The sequence below is a fragment of the Ceratotherium simum genome, chromosome 20 (genome assembly GCF_057802395.1).
Source record: "Ceratotherium simum simum isolate JZ-2026a chromosome 20, ASM5780239v1, whole genome shotgun sequence".
Taxonomy (NCBI): Eukaryota; Metazoa; Chordata; class Mammalia; order Perissodactyla; family Rhinocerotidae; genus Ceratotherium; species Ceratotherium simum.
In genome coordinates, this window is record NC_141919.1 from 10764687 (window position 1) to 10786478 (window position 21792).

Sequence of the window (21792 nt, forward strand, 5' to 3'; positions counted from 1 at the left end):
ATGGGCAGGAAAATGACTGTTCCAGAGCAGCACAGTCTCTTTAGGAGCAGACACACCTAGTGGGACTATATCACTATAGGAAAAAAAAGAGTGTAATCTAAAGACTTTTAAAAATTGTAACGTGTTGAAATGTTTTCTTTTTTCATTTTACTGTTTCTTGGGTCAGTTCTGCAAGGTGGAAGACTAGGAACTTTAATCTGTAGAGAGCTGAGTGCTCTGATCTCTAGAAGGCACTAGCGATATTGTAGCTTTGAATGATTAGTTGTCTGGTTTCGCTTGCAACCCCTGCAGTTTCAGCTCCAACGTGCAAAGAGCTTTGCAGTTTTCACTCTCATCTTTATAACAAGGAGGAAAGCTCAACAGACTGAAAAGAGATGACTTTTCCTGGATCCCTCATAGAAGTTGCAGAGCAACCACCACAATGAAATCTAGAGAGACGGGCAGGACGAATAGAGTCACAGCCAAGATCTGCTGCCCCAGAGTGAAAGCTGTGAGAGCTGTAAACTGGTAGGAACACTGAAACGGTAGTTCAGACAAATTGCTGGAGGCTGAGTGTGGACCAGCATGAAAGGGAAAAAGTCTTGGGGCCACAGTCTTAAGGGTGCCCTCACACTTCAGTGGGTTTTAGCTCCAGGAACCCCACTGGATTCTCACACTGAAGGGCCAAAAAAGATTCCCTCCCAGTTAGGGCAACAGAGGGTGTAAGTTACCATTGTGAAATACATCAAAAGCATTCTCCAGGAAAAGAAAGAAGAGCCTACTGTGTTAACCGTTTATTTTTCTGTATTCTAATGTTTTGACCTCTTGGGACCTTGCCAACCCTGGAGGGACTGCCCCTCCCAGGGTTAGCCAATTCCTAGAGATAGTAGACAGTTGTCCTGAGAATGCAATTTTCAAATGCAAGTCAATCAATCCAGAGCCCACACCCCAATCACCTCCTTTGTCAGGCTCTCATACTCTTGGCCAGTATCCACCTGCCCTCATTACCCAGATCCAGGTACAAGGGAACCAGGGACAGCCCCTATGCCCTGGCATCCACTGAAATTATTCAAGCTAATCAATACTAAGACTATTTACCCTGCTTCATCCATTCCTTCCCATGGAAACCATAATAAAGACACTTGCCCACAGTTCCTCCTTCTCCCTCTGCCTCATGACAGACCCTAGTACTTCCTTGTGTGGCCCCCCCAGGACATGGCATGTCCCCTCCTCTTGGAAACTGTGAGTAGTAAACCACCTTTTCAATGGTAATCATCTCCAGGTCTATACCTCAATTTTTTTGTTAATATGCTATATTTTAGAACTCCTATTCTGTAGGGGAAAGACTTAGTAGAATCTAGAGTAACTACCCAACTCCAGTTCTTATTAGCCTTTCTGTCTCACATAAGGGGTGAGTGAGTAGGGGGACATAAGCCAGGAAATATTTGTGAAGATTGCAGCCCTGGAACACAGACCAACTAAAAGACTGAGATTTAGTCATAAGATAATAAAACACTTCCCCTCCTCAACAATTTACCATCACATCAACAGAATTCCTGTGTAATGACAGTAGATTACTGCTAAAAGAGCTGCAAGGTATAGATTCTATTTAAAGAGGAGTTCTTAAAGAAGTGCAAATAAAGCCGGAGAGATAAAATCAAAGACACTAGAGGAATTTGAAGCCTCGGGCGCTTTCAGCTACAGCAAACATAAAACATAGCCCAACTTATAGTTAGATTAACATAAAACCTCACACTAAGGGCTGATATACTTGAGTTCCTATTATATCATATCATATCATATCCAGTATATCATATCTGACTTGCAACAAAAAATCATAAGGCAAGCTGAAAGGCAAGAACACATATAGTCTGAAGGGACAAAGGAAGCATCAGAACCAGGCTCATATATGACCCAGATTTTAGGATTATCAGACAGGGAATGTATAATAACTATGATTAATATGTTAAAAAACCTAATGGAAAAAGTAGATGACATTCAAGAATAGACAGATAATACAAGCAGAGAGATAGAAACTCTAAGAACAAATCAAAAGGAAGTGCCAAAAATGAAAAACACAGAAACAGAAATGAAAAATGTTTTTGATGGGCTCCTGAGTAGATTGGACACAGCTGAAGAAAGAATCAGTGAGCTTAAAGATACATCGATATAAACTTTTAAAACTGAAGTAAAGAGAAAAAAAGGATGAAAAATAAAAGACAGAATATCCAAGAACAATAGTACAATTTCAAAAGGTGTAACATACACATGAGAAGAATACAAGAAGAAAGAGAGAAAGGAGCAGAAGAAAAATTTGAAGTACTAACCGCTGAGAACGTTCCATAACTAATAACAGACACCAAACTACAGATCCAGGAATCTCAGAGAACATCAAGCATTTTTTTAAAATCATATTCAAACTGCAGAAAACCAAAAGCAAAGAAAATCTTGAAAGAAACCACAGAATAAAAAACCTTACCTATAGAGAAATAAGGATAAGAATTATACTGGACTTCTCGTCAGAACCCACGCAAGCGAGAAGAGAATGGGGTGAAATATTTAACAAGCTGAAAGAAAAAAAAAAAAAACACCAATCTAGAATTCTATATCCAATGACCTCATCTTCTAAAGTGAAGAAGAAATAGTTTCTCAAATGAATAAAAACTAAGAAAATTCATTCAAGAAGACCTGCTCCACAAGATGTGTTAAAAGAAGCTCTTCAAAGAGAATAAAAATGATGTAGGTCCAAAACTTAGATTAACACAAAGGAAGGAGGAGTGTCAGAGATGGAATAAATGAAGATAAAATAAAATCTTTTATTTTTCTTATTCTTAATTGATTGAAAGGATAAATTTTATTTAAAACAGTAATAGCAACAATGTGTAGGGTGATTTTAGCACATGAGTAAGTTAAATGAATGACAGCAATGTTATAAGGGATTGGAGGTATAAGGTACCTATATAACCCATGAGCTGGTATAGTATTATTTGAAGGTGGACTTATATTAGTTATCAATGTTATTGCAAACTCTAGGGAAACCACTAAACAAAAGTTAAAAAGAACCTGTTCTATTCAGGTTCTATTCAGGCTGTCATAACAAAATGCCATAGGCTAGGTAGATTAAAAGAGATTTATTTTGTCACAGTTCCGGAAGCTGGAAGTTCTGGAGCCTGAGAGCCCTCTTCTGGCTTCCAGATGGCCACGTTCCCATTATGTCCTCATATGGTGGAGAGACAGAGAAAGAAAGAGATTTATAAAACAGAATACTTAAATGAATAGGCTTCAGTTGGCTGGAAAATCACTTATTTAGGCAGTAAATATCTAGTAAAAAGAAAGCAAGGGGAAATTTATGATTGCCTGAGACTCTTGAAGCTAAAGAGTAGTGTAAGTTCTTTCATATCATTCTAGGAATCAAAAAAATGCTGTTTTTTGTATTGTACACAAAACCAAAAACTTCATGAGCTCTTAGCTATACACTTGAAATACACTGTAAAAAATTTAAAGACATATGTTAATTTTTTAACCTAAATGATTCTTCAATTATATATTAACATCTATACTTCAATATTCTTTACCTCATTATATTCTGTCTTCAACTGTCTTCATACATGTGCCCAATTATATTTAAGCAAAATGTCCTTTAAAATTATTTTTCTATATTACCTTTTCAAATAATAGAGTATCCTGGACATATTCAACTAAAAATTGAGAAAGTGTTTTTATGTCATTGTTTGTAAAAATAAATCATATCATCTTTATCTAATCTTGTTTTTTTTTTGTCCATTATCTATGTGATTTGGATATACCACTTAACAAATGATGGAGTACATACCTTCCCTCACTCAAGTATGTATGCTAAGAAACAAAGTAGCAGAGAACTCACATTCTAATGTTCTTCAATGAAACTGCTTTGAATTTTGTGTATTTAACAGATATTTTAAAGTATATTTTTATTATCTGTTTCATATTAATATGTTTGAAACTTGATTATTTTATTGACTTCTATTTCTAATTATCTTTTGAAAAATTCACGAAAGGTTGTTATGGGCTAAATTTTGTGCCCCTCAAACATTCATAGGTTGAAGTTCAAACCCTCAGTACCTCAGAATGTGACTGTATAGAGATAGGATCTTTAAAGAGGTAATTAAGTTAAAATGAGGTCATTAGAGTTGGCCCTAACTCAATAAGACTGGTCTTAATATAAGAAGAGGAATATAGGACACAGACACACACAGAGGAAACACCATGTAAAGACACAGGGAGAAGATGGCCACCTATAAGCCAAGCAGAGAAGCCTCAGAAGAAACCAGCCCCACCAACATGTTGATCTTGGACTTCTAGCCTTCGAAATGTAAGAAAATAAATTTCTCTGAAACATGAGAAAATACAGTTCTGTTGTTTAAGCCATCCAGTCTGTGGTACTTTGTTAGGACAAACCCTAGAAAATTAATACAAAGATATATAAGCATTTTATTAAAACTCTTTCTGGATGAGTTTGTAAAGGTGACAGTCATTGGAAGTGTATTAAATAAATTGGTAAGTAGAACTGATAGTCTTTTTGTTCCAGCCTTATGGAGATATAATTGACATACAACACAGTGTAAGTTTAAAATGTACACACTGTTGATTTAATACACTTACATATTGCAAAATGACCACCACCATAGCATTAGCTAACACCTCCATCATACCATGCAATTACCATTTCTTTTTGGTGGTGAGAACATTTAAGATCCACTGGCTTAGCAACTTTCAAGTATATGACACAGTATTATTAACTATAATCACCATGTTGCACAATAGATCCCAGAACTTATTCATCTTATACCTGGAGCTTTGTACTCTTGGACCAACATCTCTCCATTTCCCCCACTTCACCATCACCTGGTAACCACCATTCTATTCCCTGTTTCTATGAATTCAGCTTTTTTAGATTCCATGAATAAGTAATAGCGTACGATATTTGTCTTTATCTATCTGACTTATTTGACTTAGCATAATGCCCTTAAGTTCTATCCATGTTGTTGTGAATGGCAGAATTTCCTTTTTTCTCATGACTGAATAATATTCAATTGTGTATATACACCACATCTTCTTTGTCCATTCATCCCTTGACCAACACTTAGGGTGTTTCCCTATCTCGGCTGTTGTGAATAAAGCTGCAGTAAAACTGGGAATGCAGGCGTCTCTTCAAGATTCTGTGTTTATTTCCTTTGGATCTATGCCAAAAATTGGGATTGTGGGATCATATCATAGTTCTATTTTTAATTTTTTGAGAAACCTCTGTACTATTTTTAAAGTGGCTATACCAATTTACAATCAAGTGTTCCCTTTGCGCTCATCCTCACCAACACCTGTTTCTCGTCTTTTTGATGAGAGCCGTCCTAACAGGTGTAAGGTGACATCTTATTATGGTTTTGATTTGCATTTTCCTGATGGTTAGTGATGCTGAGCATCTTTTCATGTACCTTTTGGCCACTTGAATGTCTTCTTTGGAAAACTGTCTATTCAATTCCTCTGCCCATTTTCAGTTGGATTATTTGTTTTTTTTGCTATTGAGTTGTACGAGTTTTTAAATATATTTTAGATATTAACTCTTTATCGGATATATGATTTTCAAATATTTTCTCCCATTCTGTAGGTTGCCTTTTACTTTTGTTGATTGTTTCTTTTGCTGTGCAAAACATTTTGGTTTAAAGTAATCCCACTTATTAACTTTTGCTTTTGTTACTTGTGCTCTTGGTGTCATATCCAAAACATCATTGCCAAGACAAATGTCAAGGAGCTTTTTCCTAGTATGTTTTCTACTAGGAGTTTTACAACTTCAGTTGTTATGTTTAAATCTAATTTGTTTCAAGTTAATTTTTGTGAGTGATGTAAGATAGGAGCCTAATTTTATTCTTATGCATGTGATTATTCAGTTTTTTCAACATCATTTATTGAAGAGACTATGCTTTCTTCATTGAGTATTCTTAGCTCCCTTGTAAAATATTAGTTGACCATATAAACAAGGGTGTATTTCTGGGCTCTCAATCCTGTTCCATTGGTCTATGTGTCTGTTTTTATGCTAATACCATAGTGTTTTGATTACTATAGCTTTGTAGTATAGTTTGAAATCAGGAAGTGTGATATCTCCAGCTTTGTTCTTCTTTCTCAGGATTGCTTCGGCTTTTTGGGGTCTTTGGTGGTTCCATATGGATTTTAGGATCATTTTTGTTATTTCTGTAAAAAATGCCATTGGAATTTTGGTTGGATTGCATTGAATCTATTGATGGCTTTGGGCAGTATGGAAATTTTAATATTGATTCTTCCAATGCATGAATGTGGGATATATCTCCATTTGTTTGTATCTTCATCAATTTCTTTCATCAAAGTTTTGTAATTTTGGTGTAAAGATCATTCACCTCCTTGATTAAATTTATTCCTAAGTATTTTCTTGTTTTTGGTTCTATTGGGAATGGGATTATTTTCCTAATTTCTTTTTCAGATATTTTGTTGTAAGCGTATGGAAATGCAACTGATTTCTACATGTTGATTTTGTATCCTGCAACTTGACTGAATTCATTGATTAGTTCTAACAGTTTTTTGGTGAAATATTTATTTTTTTATTTTTTATTTTTTGTGAGGAAGACTAGCCCTGGGCTAACATCCAATGCCAATCCTCCCACTTTTTTCTTGAGGAAGAGTGGCCCTGAGCTAACATCCATGCCCATCTTCCTCTACTTTTATGGGATGCCACCACAGCATGGCTTACCAAGTGGTGCATTGGTGTGCGCCCAGGATCTGAATCTGCAAACCCTGGGCTGCCGAAGTGGAGCATGCACATTTAACCTCTTGCACCACCGGGCTGGCCCCCTGGTGAAATACTGAGAGTTTTCTACATATAAAATCATGTTATCTGCAAACAAAGACAATTTTACTTCTTCTTTTTTGATTTGCATGCCTTTTATTTCTTTTTCTTGCGTGATTACTCTGGCTAGGTCTTCCAGTACTATGTTGAATAGGAGTGTTTTGAGAATGGCCATCCTTGTCTTGTTCTTGATCTCAGAGGGAAAGCTTTCAGTCTTTCACCATGGAGTATGATGTTAGCTGTGAGCTTGTCATATATGGCTGTTATTATGTTGAGGTATGTTCCTTCTATACCCAATTTGTTGAGAGTTTGTCAAATGCTTTTTCTGCATCTATTGAGATGATCATGTGATTTTTATCTTTCATCCTATTAATGTGGTGTATCACATTTATTGATTTGCATATGTTCAACCATCCTTACATCCCAGGAATAAATCCCACTTGATCATGGTGTATGATCCTTTTAATGTACTGTTGAAATCAGTTTGTTAATATGTTGTTGTGAATTTTTGCATCTATATTCATCAATAATATTGGTCTATAGTTTTATTTTCTTGTATTATCTTTATCTGGCTTTGGAACCCAGGTAATGCTGGTCTCATTAAATGAGTTTGGGAGTGTTCGTTCCTCTTCAATTTTTTGGAAGAGTTTGAGAAGGATTGGGGTTAATTTTTTAAATGTTTGGTAGAATTCACCAGTGAAACTATCTGCTCCTAGGGTTTTCTTTGTTGGGCGGTTTTTGAGCACTGATTCAATCTCCTTTCTCATTATTAGTCTTTCAGACTTTTTATTTATTCATGATTTAGTCTTAGTAGGTTGTATGTTTCTAGGAATATATCCATTTCTTCTAGGTTATCCAATTTGTTAGTGTGTAATTGTTCATAGTAGTTTCTTATAATCCTTTGTATTTCTGTGATATCAGTTGTGGTGTCACCTCTTTCATCTCTGATTTTTTTTTTTTTTTGATAAGGAAGATTGGCCCTGAGCTAACTCCTGTTGCCAATCTTCCCCTTTTTGCTTGAGGAAGATTGCCACTGAGTTAACATCTGTGCCAATCTTCCTCTATTTTGTATGTGGGACACTGCCATAGCGTGGCTTGATGAGTGGTGTGTAGGTCCACGCCCGGGATCTGAACCCACGAACCCAGTGAGGCCAAAGCAGAGGGTGTGAACTTAACCACTACTCCACCAGGCTGGCTCCTCATTTCTGATTTTATTTATTTGAGTCTTCATTTTTCTTTTCTTAGTTAGTCTAAGTAAAATTTTATCAATTTTGTTTTTCAAAAAACAACTCTTAGTTTCGTTGATTTTTTTCTATTGTTTTTCTAGTCTCTATTTCGTTTATTTCTACCTTTATTTTTTTTATTTCCTCCCTTCTTTAATTTTGGGCTTAGTTTGTTCTTCTTTTTCTAGTTCCTTGAGATGTAACATTAGGTTGTTGATTTTGAGGGTTTTTGTTCTGCTTTGTTGCTGAAGTTTCTTATGTGGACTCTTAAGCTCTTTAAGAGCTGTTTTTGTCCATCGATAACTGTGTAATTGTTGATTGTTCTTGGGCGACAGAGGCTCAAGTCTCCTACACCGACATCTTGTGAAATCACCCCTGATAATTAGTCTTAATAGTGTTGAGGCTGTATGAGGTTTTGGGCCTGTGAATGCTCATGGAAGCTGAAAGTGTGAGATGAGGGTCCTGGGAGGAGAGTGGCTGGATGTAGTGGTAAACTGCATGGCATTATAAATGATCTTTTGATCTTTTTGAGGAAAGCCCTCTCAAAGTTTCAGGAGATTTAGAACAATAGCTAATTATATTTATAGGTGTATGTATGTGTGTTTGTGTGTCTGTGTATCTGTGTGTTTATATACGTTATGTGTATATAATAAGAACCATGACGTACATATAACATTTATCTTAAATAATATAATAAAATCAAAATGGATCTCTTAAATTTATGTAGCTTGATTTTATTTTTATACCTTCAATATTTGTCTTCTAATTATCCTTTTCTTATCAATTTTTCCTTTAATTAGTAAAAGTGGAATAACTATACATTCTCAGCTACTGTTAAAAACTCTCCATAATATTCTTAAACATCTTATTTCTCCCTTGTCCAAAAATATAATTAAAAATTGGAAAAGTTTCTATGGTTAAAGAAGCAGATTGCAATACTCAGAAGTTGCAGGAAGTAAAGATTTTATTTTTCCAGTGCTAAAGAATGTTTTTCCCTTTAATTCTCGGGTTTTCACTTTCTCACATCTATTTTCAGGAAAATTAACATCATTTCCTTTTTTACCTATAGACCAGAACTTGAATTGGAGAGAGAAAAGACACATAGGGAAAGTGTGGCATGTGAGCAATGTCTTCTCACATGATGAGAGACTCTCACAAGAAGGGAAAGGTCTTGTTCATCCTAAAAAATTGTATCTAATTATAATGTAGTGTTTGCAGTAACTTAGGTACTTACTTTAGTAATAGCTCTGCTATAATTTTTTAAAAATCAAATAACGCTTTATTCAAGCAGGATAAACATGTCAATAGACATTCTTAAAACTTCTGAGAAACACGGGGGTTTAATTTGACTTAACACAATCCTATGCTACTCTTTACCCCCTCTAAGGAGAGGAACATAATAGAAGCTATTTAAATTGATTATTTTGATCTTTTAAAATATAGATAAAAATAAATAACCAGCTCTGTATATTATGTTAAGGCCTGTGAAATTAACTTTGAGAAATTCTTAAGAAGTATGTTTAAACTGTTTCCTAACTCAAGAAACACACACTTGTAATGGAATGTCTGTCATTCATTTTCCAAATATATAAAGAAAGTTTTCTTTGATATTATAATACAGCCAAAAGTTTAATTATAAGCTGCAGTCACAGAACCATTTCCAATTTCCTTTTCTCACCTTTCATTATTTATTTATTCTTATTTGTGTAAGTCTGAAGAGAAGTGAGTGTTAGTGGTCATGTCAACAAGTGACCGTTAGAGAAGACATATATAACTAGCAAAACAGAAGAGAGAGCCAGAGATACCCATTTATTAGTTCAAGGACTTTTAGTGAATATATACCAAGCATTTACCATGTGCTGAGCAGTGTACCTGGCCATTTAGTGTCAAATGAGGAGACAATTTCCTATACTGTTGGAGCTTATATTTCAGTGGGTGTAAGGCAGATAATAAATGTACACAGGTAAATAAGTAAATAGATATTCAAGTAGTGGTCATCGCCTTGGGGTGATGATAGGGAGTGACTGAAGGATATGTAACATTGGTTGGACATAGAAGGCCTCTCCAGAGAGATGACATTTAAAATGAGACCTGATGGCCAGGAGGCAGGCGTGTGAAAAATGGAAAAGTAAACATTCTGGGAAGATAACATAGGTTCTACAAAGGCCTTAAGGTGGGAATGAGCTTAGTATCTTTGAAGAGGAGGAAGATGAGTGTGGGGTGAGGGGAGAGATGGAAGAGGAGATTGGTAACATATGAATTTTGATAGTTTGGTAGGGATGGATCTTGTAGGACCCTTAGACATGCCTAAGGAGTTGGAGTTTTAATCTAGTGCATTTGAAAACCATCGGAGGGCTTCCATAGATGTGAAGTAATCTCAATTATGTTTTAAAGATTATGTGTAGAAAATTGGATAGCAGAGGAAGAGAGTGAAAGAGAGAGGTGAGTTTTAAGGCCATTTGATTGATCCAGGCAAGAGATGATGTTTGGTAGCAGAAGGCATGGAGAGAAGTAGAGAGATTATAAGAGCCTTTGCCAGTAGAATCAAAAGAATTAGCAGATGGATTGTCCATAGGGAATGAAAGAATGAGAGGGATCAATAAGTTTTTGGTTTAAGCAACTGAGTGGGTGGCAGTGCCATTGATAGTGACTGGGAGAGGAGCAGGTTTGGGATCTGAGAAGCAAGCTCTCTGTCTTCACATGTTAACTTTGAAACATCTGTTATATATCCAGGTAGAGACAGTCAGATAGGTAATTGAACACATGAATCTGGAGTTCAGAGAAGAGGTCTGGGATGGAGAAATAAATTTGTGATGTAGCAGTAGATGGGCAACTTGTGAAGCCATGGGACTGAATAAAATTTCCAGGGAGAAATTATCCTGGGAGCAAAGGGAGTCACATGGCCTAGGGCACAGTCAGAGGTTCAGCAGAAAAGGGACCCAAAGGAAGAGATTCATTACCCATGCTCAGTTCCTGGCATGATTCTTCTTCTAGTTTTGATGCTACAATGTTATTAATCCATTATTTTCTTTGGGACAGATCTAGAAGAGTACAATTGAGATTTAAGTTAACCATAATTCGTTTTCTCTTTCAAAAATGTTGTAGAACTAACTATAAAGAAATGAATGGAACATTAAGTAGCCCTTGTAAGCCAAAAGAGACAGATCAATCCTCCAACCAACTCCAAGATGGCCCCATCATAGTGGAGTCAAGAGATACGCTTGCCTACGCCCTTAGGTATTTTCCCCCTACTGAGGCTTCTTTGCCAAATGACAATGTTTTTATAGATACTGGTGTCCTGATTCAGCTATTCCTTACAGTATTGTGGCCAAAGTCTTTTATCTTTTAACCACTTTCTTGATATTCCAGACTTCCTACAATACCTTGGGTCAAATTTACTTCCACAGGTTTCTGGATCCCAAGTACCTCTTGCTTCTTAAACAGGTCACAGTTTCCTGTAGGGTTTAATAGCTCATGCTAGCCTTCTCATTTCTTCTGAAAGGTTGCACTGAACATCGTCCTTGTTAAACTGTTGGCATCTGTGGTCTGCACAATCCTTTCCAGGGCAAGTTGTTTCAAAGGGACAGCTCAAGCTCCTCTAGAGTTACATTAGAGAACAAAGATGGAATGAGAAGCAACAGATGTCCTCTCATTTCTGTTTTCAAAGTCCCTTCTGCTGAACAGCACACAGCACAAAGCCCAGGTTCTGTACTTCTTCCTTATAAGTAATAAATAAATGAAAAGCAATAGCATATATTGGAGTATATGAGGAAGCCATTTGGTTTAAAACTAATTCAGCCTGACCTTGTTTTTCCAAAAAGGCCTGACGTGGCCTGTTGAGCATGCATTTTACATCTGCTTTAAATATTTACGATGTCCCAAAGAGAAGAATGATGCCCTTGAAGACAGGGATGCAACTTCCCCCCCAATATTGATGTTTCCTTAAAGATAAGCATTTCTTTATAGAAACTAAGGATTAATTACCAACCTGCTGTGCTCACCTCGTGACCACTGACCTGCTGTGCCAGCTGAGCAATCTCGTGACTATTGTAAAAGTGATACTCCTGTCATATGTGCTGTATGCTCTTTGTGCCAAGATGATATATAACCACTGTGTACACCTCACTTCTTTGGTGTGCTTCCTTCTTTAGGTAAGAAAGCCCCTGGGCTATAGTCCTCAGACCTAGCTCATAATATACTCACCCCAAATTTTGATTTATAGATCAATTATGGATTATTTGCATTGACATTGGGAACTGTTTATTCTTTACCACCAGAGGAAGTCCTTAGCATGTTGGAAATAGCAATCAGCACAGAGTAGGGATCAAAATATGTTTGAGATCTTGCTCTACAACTTTTTTTCCCATAAGAGTTACATAGGTGAGTGTTCCTCTACTCCCCATAATATGTTTTCCAGCATATGGAATGGATCAGATGCCATGTAGCAGTTCATGTTCTTGAATTTGGGGTTCATATAAATTGGACTGTGTTCAAGGTTCCTAAACTTTCTGGATTCCTGACACCTTTGGTGTCACAGTAATTTTTTCATGGCACTCCTAACCCATAAGAATTACCTAACCAGTCTATTTTTTAAATAGTTAGGTCCAAACAACTTAATACTATTAGTTTGTATGGTGTTGGACAGCTGGATTTCCCCCTTTAAAATTTAAACTATCCTGCAGCACCAGTGTGGGTTTGCTGCAGCAGCCAGGGTGTCTTGGTGCTCAGTTGGGATCCCTGGGGCCACGTGACTAGCTAAAACAGTGTTAAGCCTGGCACTCCTAAAGCATCCTCCACGGAAGAGGATGTTATATCTATAAGTCTCCTGCATTCCTTAATAGGAATCTGGGCTTTGAATCTTTGGGAAATGGTATATGATGACCTTAGGAGTTGCCAATCTCCAGCAAATATAAAACAAATGGCAGCAAAGTTAATCCTTTCCACAAGGACCGGAGGAATTAGTCCAACCATTCACTGTTTATTATTAGTAGCAGTAGTGTGCAAAATAAGGGATGCTTATGTGAATGTGAATGCTCTTCCAACTCAATGTCAATCTAAAAGTTTATAAAATGTAATAAAAAGCTGTTCCCTGGCTGGTGGTGGACAACACGTGTTTAGCATTTGTTGCCTTCTTCTTATCCATTCTAAATGTGAAAGTCTGCCTGCATTTGATCAGGTTCTTCCATCATTAACAGCCTATAAAAAGGCACAAGATGATGGAAAAAATATTTCTGCGTATTTAAAGAAAAAAGTGATGAATGATGCATTTCCCCCAGAATTCAGGTGTTCTTCCTCCACAGTCTGCCTGTGAACATTTAACTGCTGGGTTTAACGGCCAAGTTTCAGCAAGCAAAACAAGATGTTCCTTTCCTTTCTATCAGGGGATATAACATGTTTGCATTTTCTTGACTGCATTTAATATTACTACTAAGCCTATAAGATGGGTAGAGATATACGGGTCAGAATCTGTGACAAAAGGGAAAATTATGCTTCATTGCTGTCATATTTTTAAATTCTTTTTTGTTCCTTACATGTGGCCATTTTACACTTTCCCAGATCTGTGTGGAATATAATCTATATGTTGCTGTGCTGAATTGCCCTGTCATGGAGATTCAAAGAATGTCTGAGTGTAATTAGTTAATTGGCTGCTTGGCACTTTGAAAAGTGTGAGCTGGGTGTTTCCTGCCCTGGAGTCTAACATTACTCAGGACGACCACCCACAGTCTGCTCCACACAGGAGTTTGGGGACAAATCCATTTATTTATTTATTTATTTGAGAAGCAGTTAAAATATGTGTGCCAGATGAGCTTCCTGCCAGAAAATACATTTTAATTAGAAATGATGGGTCAAGCATTTGCTGAGACACAGGAGAAAGAGAGAAGGATGTAAGGGGACTGGCCCAGACTGAATGTTTCAACCCAACATTGCACAAGTTTGAGTGCATCCATGCATATTTTGGAGTTTGCCTTTCTGATTTTGTTTTGACCTTGTACAAGACTACAGGGGAATGGGGCCAAATCTATTATTTCTTTTATTTCTAGGACACGGGCATGTACCCCGTATTGCCTGAGGACACCACTCAGCATGTGTTGGCCATTCAGTAAAGTTTACTGATTCCAACCATGAAAGCATTTCCACTCACTTCCTCTCTGGAGCAGGTCTTTCCAGACAGGCAAGTGGCTAATGATGGAGGCTGGGTTCTCCTAGGGCTGGGAATTGCTTCCAACAACTTAGGAATACTGGGAAACAAAGATCAAAACCAAAGGACCATGGCGGAAAACCCAGGGTGAAAACCACACCTAAATAACAGAACCTGGATTCCGTACTCTGGTTGGCAACATATCAAGAAAGCAACCCAAGAAAAAACAAGGCAGCAGGAGATAGTCTTAGGTAGCTTTTATGTATACTTCCTTCTGTTTGGTTGTAGGGGAGGCAGTAGAAGAAATGTAATTTCTAGATGACAACTACCGTTTGCCCATCTTTTCCAATTCCCATCATTGTCTATAGGCTACTTTTCCTTATTACCTATTTGCTTCAGTCAGAAACATTTTTTATATTAACATGATTTGTTGAAATTTAAGAATTTGAAGTGTGAGAATTGTACATGGTACTAAGCACAAAGGCATAATAATAACTATTATTTATTGAGTGAATACTATGTGCAGAGCACTGGGCAAATTTAATGTTTTGACAATTCAACAAGATATTATTATTATCATTATGATTGTTATCCTCTTTTCAGAAATGAGGAAACTGAGTCTTTAGAGATTTTTAGTATCTTGGCCAAGGGTACAAAATCAGTAAGAGGCAGAAACCAAAATTCTAGCCTAGGCTGTCAGCTATTAGAACTAACATTCATCCAACCTCCCTTGGCAGCCCACCTTGGAGACGCATAACCCAAATACAGACACACAACATGATCATGTGAAAAGTAACATTTCCAGCGCAGCATTTGAGTGAGTAGAAATGGACATGGCGCAGAGAGAGGAAAGGAGTGATGAGAGCCCTTGAAGATTTTGAAAGTCACGGCAAAAACATGAGGAGGATAAAAATAAAACAAATAACTTCCTTTTCAGAGGTAATAAATAAAAATAGTGACACTGAATATTAAGTTAGGAATTTAATTTCAATTATTTTGAATAAGCAAAGCACCTGATTCAAAATCCAACAGACACAAAACTATCTAAGTAAATTTCCCTCCAATCCTGCTTCAAGCCCCTCAGTTTCCCAGCACAGAGGTAGCTGCTGTCACCATTTTTATGGGTATCCTTGTGTTATCTATCCAAATTTATTTTCTCTTGATTGGGGTGATCAGAGAGTCATTTAAGATACTGATTTTGGAATGTAGATGTAGTGGTTGTTCACAAACCCTCTCTCAGATCTGCCTTAGTTCCTGTAAGATCTGCTAATCAGGTCTCACACGTTTGAAATTTGTGATGAACAAATTTAGACCAAGTACATTCTATTTAAATTTTCTAAAGAAAACAAGAGTGCAAACAAGATTAAAAGGATGAATTTCTCACCTTCCATTGAAAAGAAATTGCTCTCAAGCACTTTAGAAGAATTCAATTTTGTAAATCATTCTTAGTTTATCATCAAAATAACCTTTCAAAGGATCACAAATTCTCAACTGCCTACTTTCCAGGGCTTGCTTTGCCCAGATATATACACATACACATATGCTTGTGTGCATGTGTCATATTCTTTGAAGTAGTAATTCTTTGAAGACTATAGAATTTGAACTTTTCACTCTCTCAGATTCTCCTGGTCTCCCGTGTGTTGACTTGCTGAGATTTGTGACAGCTTTAGCATCATCTCTATATTACGATAGAGATGAGAGAGACAGCTCTGTCCCTGGGAGCAGTGGAGTGTTAGCCACTGCCTAGTGGGGAGAGTTGAGAGTGAAAACAAAAAAGCAGCCCCTCTTTCTCTTTTAGGGTGGCCAGGGCCCCACAACTACACACTGGGCAAACCAACACCCCTACAATGCGGTCACCTGTATTGAAGTACCACATATAATTCTGCACATCAGTTGGCAAGGATACATTGCAACACTTCCAAGGAATCCCTGTAAACTGGACACACAATAAAGTGCTAAAATTCTGTAACTGGTCTTGATCCTGCTGAGTCTTTCCAGGGCACGGCGGCTTACAAATCAAAGCTTTGGGGTTTTGAGGCATGTGCCAAGGACACGTCTGGAGAGAATGCAGGCCCTGTTCATGCCACGTTAGAGGGTTATTCATCCTCTATGAACAAAGAGAATGGGAAGGGTTTTCTCCTGAAAACTTGGCTCTGAAGGAAGAGGGCTTCTCCCCATAGAGGTGTGTGGTGGGCTAGCAATCGTTTTGGAACAAACAGAGAGAAGTCCAAATCCCTTCTTTGCTACTATTAAATCTACTACTTGAGACAGTTTCCTTGGTTTCAGCCTAAATCTCCTCATCCATGAAATAGGGAAAATCCTCATATAGTAATGCCAACTTTGCAGTGTGATGACAATGCTATGAAGTAATGTGTTCACAGTACCTAGCCCAAAGTTGGCACTCAATCAATGTCAGTGTCCAGGTACCTTCATTGGAGAGGGGGCACTGATGCTTACAGAAAAGTCAAAGCCCTTCCCTGCCCCCTTCCTCACCCAAGAGCAGCTTCAGCTTCTGGGCAAGTTGCTGAGGGAAGCAGAGATTAGAGATGGTCTGGGATCTGTTATCTTGAATTCCTCCTCACCTAGCTTTTCTCATTTTCCTCTTAGAGAGCAGAATTGCGGGAATTGGCTCTTGGGACACAGATGTACAAAATGCTCAGTCTCTTGGGATGAGAGGGACGATCTGCTCAGCTAAGTTGCCCTAAACTTCCCCAACTATTTTCTCATCAAAATACTTATTTATCTTGCAGGATTCTTTTATCCCAACATAAAAAATGGGTAGGGATGTGGTATATATGAGAAGAAATAACCCTACCCCAATCTCTGCAAGGGTCTGTCCCAGTGTCCAATGTCCTCTATGAACCAAAAGAATGAATGGGGTCAGCTTTGATTCACAAAGAACTCATCAACATCTCTCAGCATCTACCAGTAGCATATTCCTATTACACTGCTACAAAATTTGAGTATAATTGACTTCTCTTGTCTGTTATTGTTATTCTTTTTCATTTTATGTGCAATTATTCATTATAAAAAATTGGTACCTTGGTAATGTCACTGTTTAGCAGAACATGCATACCTCTCCCTCAAACACATACACACGATGAGAAAGTGTTGTCTTGTGGAATTTAGAATCTCTTTGAGACTCTGAGTTTTAGTGTCTGTAATCACTTGGTGATTGAGTTTTTATGTTCTTGACATTTTTCTAAATGAATTCGTCTCTGATAAACCTGGAATAGCTTGTCTTTCAATGTGTTGGGTTAAATGTTAAGGGGAGAACATCATCCAGGAAAATCCCTTTGGTGTTGTGGCAAATCCTAGGAAATAGTATGCAGGCAATTGTGAGTGGGCTGCCAGACATGGCCAGGACCCTGAGGATAATCTGATCACTGTGAACTGTTCAAATCACCCCATATGTGACATTCAGGCTGATTCAACCATTCTCCATGGCCACCCAGGCAGCTTCCTTGGGTATATTTTTAAAAAACGATCCAGACAGCAGCTGCAGAAAATTTGGGGACCCTTTTCCCTTTGAGTGAGTGTTTCCAGAAAGTAAAATAAATAAAATGTCAGGGTTCGTTCATCTGGTTGGCAAGGCAAGCTCTCCCTCTTCCATGGAGGAGGCTAAGCTGAGGAATGTTGTGGTTTCTGGGATTCAAAGCTGGAGACACAGCACACCACACACCTTATTTGCGAGCGATTCACATCATACATTTTCATAAGGCATGGACCAGAAAGCAAGCTTTGTTTTCAAAATGTGTTTCCTTGGCACTAGTTACAGTAATCTGGTGTGTGGTTCATTGTCAAAATGCTGTGGGTGGCAAAAGCAATCGACTAAAGGTGCACGAAATATTTAAATTGGGGTGGTTTGCTCAGGCCATTTACTCTACCCCGACACCTGTATTCCAGCGACGACAATTAAGCCTCTTGTGGGGTAATAATCTATATCATAGGATGTCAGAGCTGGCAGAACCCTACTGAACAAACTTTTCCCAGAAAGAAAATATTTTAGGCTTCACAAGCCATAGAGTTTCTGTCTCAACTACTCACCTCTATTCAACTCTGCCATGGGAGAAGAAAGCAGCCACGGGTGGTACAAAAACAAGTGGGTGTGGCTGTGTTCCGGTAAAGCATTATTTATAAAAACAGTCGGTGGCTGGATTTGGCCCACTGGTTGCAGTTTGCTGGCCCCGGTTTAGATCGTTGCTTCATTTTTACATATGAGTAAACAAAAACCCCAAGAGGTTAAAAGAATTTGTCACTGTCACAGGCCAGTCAGTGGCAGGGCAAAACATATCAAAATCCTGTGTTAGGTTCTTTCGTTTTTTTTTTAACATGTAGTTTTCTCTGACCCTAAAAACAGTCCCTCTCTTGCCTCAGAAGCCTCAGGAAGAAAGAGACAACCTTCTCCTCTCTGTTTTGACATTTCATTAGCTGAAGTAAATGTCTGAATCTGAGAACGCTACTGTCCTTTGAACATTTAATGTAGAAAAAACTATAATGAAATAGACAGATGTGACTATGTTTGTGGAAAACAAAAGTGTGCATCTTAAATACAGAATTTGTTACTTAAAGCCATAGGGAGAAAACTATTTCTAATCGGGGAGCAAAAGATTTGGATGCGGAGAGCCTGTCTCTCTGCTCAGAATGTGGCATCCTGGTTCTCCAGAACCCCCGTTCCTATTCTCTTTATTCTAGTTTGACCATCTGTTCAAGCTTCCCTGTGAGGCCTCTATGTTCTTTGAAGTCCCACCCCCCAGTGACCTCACCTGCCACAGAATTTATTTCACACTTTTCTTTGTAATGTGGTATTCCTTTGGTGATGTCATAGCCCACTTAACTTTGTTATTTGCACTTTTGTTAATTTTTGGTAACAGTTAATAAAGAAGAAATAGGCAGTGGGAGGAGAAAAAGAAGATAAAGCAGATTATTTTCAATGCTGTGGAGAGAGAGAGCAAGTGAGAGAGAGAGAAAGAGAGAGTGAGAGCGAGTTTGATGGAGATGTCACCCATAGCTCCCTCCCTGTTACGGAAAGAGGGTTAAGAAGTGGGTGAGAGAAGAGATGGGACCAGGTCACAGTGTTAGGCTCTGGATGAGTTCTAGTTCAAGATCATCTTAGGCAAGGCTGACACTTTTATGAAAATCCTAAGTCTGCTGGGGTGAAGGGGTATCAGCAAAGACAGTGCACGTGCACATAGGCATTTCTCCCTTAGGCTCGCCCAGCCACGCCCAGCCACGCCCAGCCACAACCAACTGGCTCAGCAAGCTCACCCAAAGCCCATTCTCCCACAGCAGACATTATAGATCATTAATTCTGATACATATGAGCATGGGTTACATGAATAAAAGTGTTCTTTATCCAAATAAATTTGGGAAATGGTAGATTAAACATGGTTCTATAGGTTTCTTACCTCAAATTTCTCAAAGCCTTGAATGTGCCAATGTGCATTAGGAATCTCTAAGGCAAGAGTATAGTTTGCAATGTTTTCCTAATATATTGGATCATTGGATTATTTTATCACAGAACACATAATAGGATAAACACCACCCTCAGAACACATCTGGGAAACGCTGATTGCAGTCATCATCATTCTGCGTTGGCGGAGTCTCGCTTTCTCCAGTGGCGGATCCACGTGTATGTCCTTCTCCAAGGTGAGCTTGGGAGCTCCCGTGAGCAGGGCGGTGTGACACTTAGTGAGTGTTCAATGGATAATTATTGATGGGCCAGCAGGCCAACATGTACTGTGACAGTTTGAATGCATGTACCTTATTTACTTTCATATTTCTTTCCCCAAATAGTCTATTCCTCCCAAATGTTTCTTCTTCTGTATAATGTCTCCTTAGTCCTTGCTCCATCCACCTCTTTGTGCACACACCTGCACAATGAGGGGCCCTGGTTACCGAGGGATCCACAGACATCCTCTGCTTCCCTCTGGCCTTTTTGGTTGTGAAAAATTAGCTACTGGACAAAGCTCCAGCCACTTTCTCCTCCTCGTCCTGTTCCTGCGGGAGGGCCTTTGTCTCGCTGTCCCCTCCCGCCTCTTTCTCTCCCACACCTGGCACTCCTGGTCCCACTTATCCTGCTCCAATTTTTCTTTCTTCTTACCACTTATTAGCCTGTAAAACATACCATTCAATGTCCTATGCCGATCAGCTTATTTAATAAATTTTATATTTTGACAATGGCATGTATAATTTCTCAATTCTCTAATTGGTTTTTTTTCATGTCAGCTTGGTCTTGTTTCATGAATATAACATTTTTTTGGAAATCCCCTGTTTGTCTCTGATCCACTTCCCTTACAAACTAGTTGCTCTTTTTGCCTCTTATGTGAAACTTTATCTGAAGAACTGTGCTCTCAATCCTAGCCCGGCGTGCTTCCTGGCCATCTCCCCAGGGGGCTGGGCGAGCTCAGAGTGCACTCATTTAAAAGTTCTGACATGGACATGATGATACAGCCATCCAATCTCCCTGTTGCGATACATACTAGGTGGGTTCTGGTGTGGCAAAGCTAGACCGTGAAGACCACCTTGATTTGGAACATATCTGGCTGGACGGTTCTATCTTGCTTCAGATTGTGCTAAATCCTCTGCAATGGACTTTGCAGTCCAAGAAATTTGTGTGTGCTTCGAGACAGCCTTGTGGTTAGGGGACTGGCAGACTATGCACGAGTAGAATCCAGAACTATTTTTGCTTTCCCAGGAACTTCACAATTCCACAAAGCCACATAATTGCCTCTAATTGTATTTCAGGAGCCTTGATGTGGGTAGTTCAGTGGAAGCATACTCTATTTCCTGTGATCGCACCTGCTCGCTCCATTTAGACACCTTGTGCTCCCTGCTGTTTTTCCAACATCCCAAGCACAATCCAGTCTCAGAGCATCTGCATTAGCTGTTTTCTATGCCTGGAACTCTCTTTCCCCCAATATCCATATGGGCCCCTCGCTCCCTTCTTTTGTGTGAGGGCTTCTAACTCATCACTCTATTTAAAATGAAAATAACCCACTCCACTCAGGCACTCTCTAACCATCATTTGTTTTATTTTTTACCATACCACTTTAATATACTATATATATATATATTTTTTCATTTTTTGGTTTCAATTTTGTTTTGTTTGTTTCTTTTTCCTTCTTTTACCGCTATGTCCCTAGCATCTAGAATAGTGCCTGGCATATGGGAGGTTCTCCAAGAATATTTTTGAATCAATGACTCTGGAAAGCAGGATTTAGAACAGCAGGCGATACCTCAGTGGTGCTGGTAAATTGCAGTCACTGTGATGACTTAGCCTGGGACTTGGAGAAAAGGCGAGAGAGTACGGTAGTCCCCCCCTATCCACGGTTTCACTTTCCCCAGTTTCAGTTACCCGCAGTCAACCACAGTCCAAAATATTAAATGGAAAATTCCAGGAATAAACAATTCGCAAGTTTTAAATTGCACACCATTGTGAGTAGTGTGATGAAATCTCACACCATCCTGCTCCAGCCTGCCTGGGATGTTAAGCATCACTTTGTCCAGTGCATCCACACTGTCTATGCTACTTGCCTGTAGTAGCCATCTCAGTTATCTGATCAACTGTGGCAGTAAAGCAGTGCTTGTGTTCAAGTAAC

The 21792-nt window shown here is 38.5% G+C and overlaps 1 long non-coding RNA gene across 1 annotated transcript in view; it reads left to right on the plus strand.

Moving 5' to 3' along the window:
• The window catches only part of LOC147914358 (uncharacterized), a 110424-nt gene extending 90559 nt beyond the window's left edge, over nucleotides 1–19865 (plus strand). Inside the window, exon 3 of the long non-coding RNA XR_015555301.1 lies at nucleotides 19713–19865. This is a non-coding gene — a long non-coding RNA (uncharacterized LOC147914358). The remainder of the gene's footprint in view (nucleotides 1–19712) is intronic.
• Nucleotides 19866–21792: the final 1927 nt, after the last annotated feature.